General features: G+C 38.7%; 1 pseudogene; it reads left to right on the top strand.

Moving 5' to 3' along the window:
* The first annotated feature begins 886 nt into the window (after positions 1 to 886).
* LOC105995147 lies at positions 887 to 1,624 on the top strand (annotated as a pseudogene).
* Positions 1,625 to 4,811: the final 3,187 nt, after the last annotated feature.

The raw sequence follows: 4,811 nt of genomic DNA, 5'->3' as shown, positions 1-4,811 counted from the left end.
GACTGGGAGAAGATCTTCACTAGCCATAGAACAGACAAGGGTCTCATATCTAAAATATACCTGGAACTCAAAAAATTAAATCCCCCAACAACAAATTCTCAAAGAAACAACTGCCCAATAAATAAGTGGGCTAATGACATAAAGAGAAACTTCTCTGAAGAGGAAAGAAGGATGGCCAATAGACACATGAAGAAATGCTCAGCCTCCGTAGCCATAAATGCAAATCAAAACAACATTGAGATACTACTTCACCCCAGTTAGAATGGCTATAATCAAGAACTCTAATAACAACAGATGCTGGAGGGAATGTGAACAGAAGGGAATCCTACTGCATTGTTGGTGGGAGTGTAAACTTGTTCAACCACTTTGGAAATCAGTATAGAGCTCCCCTATAACCCAGCAATCCCACTTTTGAGCATTTACCCAAATGATCGCAAACTAGACCATATTAAAGCTACTAGCACAACTATGTTTACTGCAGCATTATTTACCATAGCGAAGATATGGAATCAACCCAAATGCCCCTCAGAAGATGAATGGATCAAGAAAATGTAGTATATATACACAATGGAATTCTATGCCTCCATCAGAAAGAATGACATTGCTCCATTTGTTAAGACATAGAAAGACTTGGGAAAAATTCTATTAAGTGAAGTAAGCCAGGCCCAAAGAAACATAGGTCCCATGGTTTCTCTTATTTGCTAGTATATGTCTGAATCAAGCAGAAAAGGTCAGATAAGTTTAAGTTAAGCGAAATGAACCCCAAGATATGGACTCAAATGGTTTTTCTTTCTTGCGATTGTTTCTAACACATTTATAAGATGATGTCTTTGGAAGGCCGCGACTGGGGAGTGAGGCCGCGGCTTGTAGCAGAAGGCAGGACACCATGGAGGGTGGCAGGGAGAGTGGCAACAAGACCACCGGAACGCTGGCTGGCTTCTTTGGAGCCAGTGTTGTCGGCTACTCGCAGAGGATTTGGCCAGCGTGCCGTTAACTGGTATGAACCCTCTATCTCCTTATTTAAATGTGGATCCACGATATCTGGTTTAGAACACCGATGAGTTTATTTTACATACTGGAGCCAATAAAACCCGGGGCAGATTTGAACTAGCCTTCTTTACTATTGGAGGATGTTGCATGACAGGGGCTGCATTTGGAGCAGTGAATGGTGTTAGTCTAGGATTGAAGGAAACCCAGAACATGGCCTGATCCAAACCAAGAAACTTACAGATTTTGAATATGGTAACTAGGCAAGGAGCACTTTAGCTAATATTTTAGGTTCTCTGGCTTTGCTCTATCGTGCATTTGGTGTTATTATTGAGAAATCATGAGGAGCAGATGACCTGAACACAGTAGCAGCTGGAATTTTGACAGGCATGTTCTACAAATGTACAGGTGGCCTTCGAGGGGTAGCACGAGGTCTACTGGCAGGACTAACACTAGCCTCTATGCACTATATAACAACTGGGAGCACAGGAAAGGCTCCTTGCTCCACAGTCACTCTGAAGATTTTTGCTACCTCGGAAACGGAGGACACTTCAGTAATCTTTCAAATCAATTAAATCAGTCTGGAGTTAGGTGCCCTCTTCTACCTACAACTACTTTCAAAAATTGGAGGTTGTGATTTGCTGTGGTGAAGATCACGAATGGTTGACCAGGACCGGCACTCCTTTCCCTTAATGAGCTGAAGCCAAAATCCTTTGGTAGCTCACTCAGTAATGTGGTTCTCCTTTGGAGATGATCTTGGACCTGTCCTCTCTTCCTACCCTCTGAACTGGAAAACCACTCCCAGAATTCAGGACTTGCTTATTGTCAATATTTTATCACCAAGTGTATTTAATCATCTGAAACTGTAATGCTGCCCATGTTCCAAATAAAGGGTGAGAATAGAACCAAAGTCATAACGCCAATCTAAACACAGTTGATATCTGTTTAAAAAAAGACATCTTTCCTAGATATAAGGTGAAAGTTAAAAGTTACTCTTGAGCCAGGCACTGGAGGCTGATGCCTGTAATCCTAGCTACTCAGAATGCTGAAATCTGAGGACAGTTCAAAGCCACACCAGGCAGGAAAGGCTGTGATCTTATCTCCAATAAACCATTCAGAAAACCAGAAGTGGCACTGTGGCTCAAGTGGTAGAGCAGTAGCCTTGAGCTGAAGAGCAGAGGGACAGGGCCCAGGCCCAGAGTTCAAGCCCCACAACGGACAAAATAAAATAAAATAAAAAATAAGTTACTCTTGGCTTATTTTTTTTCTTGCCTAAACCAGTTCAAAAGAAAATATATTTTCCATGATTATACTGAATTGAAGGCTTACTGCTGCCATTAACAGCTAGGGTGAGGTTTTTTCTCCAACAGCTGACATTAAGCAGCCTCAGGGTATTTCAGGTTAATCATTATTGGGGCATGCTAAAACTTTGTCAAGTTTTATCATCCTGTAGACAGTAATTCACTCCTTTCTGGAAATAATTGTGGGATGCAATTTTTCTAAGAAGACTTGTAAAGCTAAAGGCAAGCTATTTGAGTTTGTTTTCTTATCCAAAAGATGAAATTAATAAGTAAACTACTCTGCAGAGTACACACAGAAACAGTAATACTAAGGAACTTGGAGCTGTGCAGTTGGAAAAAAGCACATACTCAGTAAAAGAAAATGGTGACATTTATGGTGTTAAGCTCCATAAATTTAAAGTAGATTTGAGTGAGTTTGGGGAGAGAAAGTTGAAATGGAAGCAATTACCTGTACTTTGCTAACTTAAGATTCATAAGTTATGCTGATAGAGAAATATACACATTTATATGTTTTTTAAAAAAAGATGATTTCTTTGTTGCTTGTATGTCCCTCCCCCACAATATAACCCCTGTTTTTGATATTGGTATAATTTGGGGAGGGGAAAGGAAAAAACAAATTGTTTAAATAGGGACACATGTGGACCTATTGCAACAATGAGATGTACAAGACGCTATGTCAAAAAACAAAATTTACCACTTTGGCCTGGGGTGTGGGGGCTGGGGAAGGGGGAAGGAAGGGTGAGGGAAGATAGGAAGGGATGGGAAGGGGAAACAAAGGAGGAGGCAACAATGCTTGGCAAGGAATATACCCATTACCTTGCCCATGTAATTGTAACCCCTCTGTACGGTATTTTCACTGTATATATATTAAATAAGGCCCATTAGAATGATGGCTTTATTAGCTAGTGTGATGCTGTGTTTATAATATGCATCGTGCGTAGATCCAGCCATAGTCAAATGTCTATGAGGAAGCAAACCAACAATGTCTTAGCAAAACAAGACAAAATAATATCAGAAGATCAGGTCACTAGTGACTCACACCTGTATTCTTAGCTATTCAGAAGACTGAGATCCAAGCATGGTGGCTTGAAGCCAGCCTGAGCAGGAAAGTCTGTAAGATGCTTAGCTTTCTTACCTCTTTGTGGCAGAGCACCGGATCTCAAATGGAAAAAAAAAAAGTTAAGTAACAGCAGCAGGTAGGTCCAGATTCCAAGCCCCAGGATTAGGACAATGAAAAAAATAAAATACAGAAAAAGAAGAAGAAACATAGAAAAAGAAGAAGGAATAAGAACTACCTAAAAGAAACATGAGGAACTTACTTGCACTTAAACTGAGTTTAAAGACCTACCCCAAGCATGTAGTTTTTAGACAGCTTAAAATTCCCAATAGAGAAGATTCTCACACGAGAAGAGACAATGGATTTTCTGAGAAAATAAGGGTTGAGTAATAAAAGAGAGAGAAGTTTTCAAGAGTATGCAGGAGGAAATCCTGGACAAAAGGATAAATCAAGTGCAGAGTCTCCTAGGTCCACAAATGAAAGCTAAGCCAGATCAACTTAAAGCAAAAGAACAAGAGTATGTAGGCAGTGAGCATTCCCATACTGGGTATGAAAGCCAGATCTAAACCCTGTCTGTCTTCTGAGCGCAACAGGAACTGTTTGTGAGTTACATTGGAAATTGATAATTGAATAAAATATCCAAACTATACATAACATGAAATCACATGTGAGAATAAGTCCCACTGTAGTAGAATCCTATTAATTCCCTATTTCAAAGAAACAATTAATTAATATAAAACTTCTTGATTCTTAGCAATTCCCTTTTATGTGTATTATAAACATCTGGAGGCATTTCTTTGTCATTTGTTTGAAGTTTTTGCATTTAAGGGAGCACCAATCAAATTATACTAGAGATACCTATACATTATTCACTTATTATATCTTTATAATTCTGAGTATTAGAATACCTCAGAGTGATCAAGAGGAATTGAACTCATAAACCAACATGTTGAATTGAAATCCCTTTATATAAGTATTTAAAGATTTAATAATAATGATATTTCCTCAAACAAGTTTTTCTTCTCTATCTTTCAAGTTAATCAAGTAGAGAACCTACCTTTCATTTTTAGTATACAGTTAGGTTTTTCTTAGAAAAACATAGAAAGAAAACCTATGAATATGAGCTCTGACTGATACTCATGAAGCACAAAAACTTTGAGATTCATTGACTTTCTAAACATGTGTCTTCATTGTATAAAATTAGAATTTATTTTTTAATTTTATTTATTAATTTAAATTTGATTTTATTGTCAAGATGATGTATAGAGGAGTTACAGTTACATACGTAAGGTAGTGAGTACATTTCTTTTTTTATTGTGAAAATACTGTACAGAAGGGTAAGAATTACATGGGCAAGATAATGAGTACATTTCTTATCAAGCATTGTAGCCTGCTCCTTTGTTTCCCCTTCCCATCCCTTCCCATCTTCCCCCCCGCCCCCCACCCAATACGCCCCACTACCCCCC

This window comes from Dipodomys ordii, unplaced genomic scaffold, assembly GCF_000151885.1.
Source record: "Dipodomys ordii isolate 6190 unplaced genomic scaffold, Dord_2.0 Scaffold114, whole genome shotgun sequence".
NCBI classification, from domain to species: Eukaryota; Metazoa; Chordata; class Mammalia; order Rodentia; family Heteromyidae; genus Dipodomys; species Dipodomys ordii.
The sequence above is the reverse complement of the archived record's forward strand: the minus strand, read 5'-3'. Positions and strand labels throughout refer to the sequence as shown.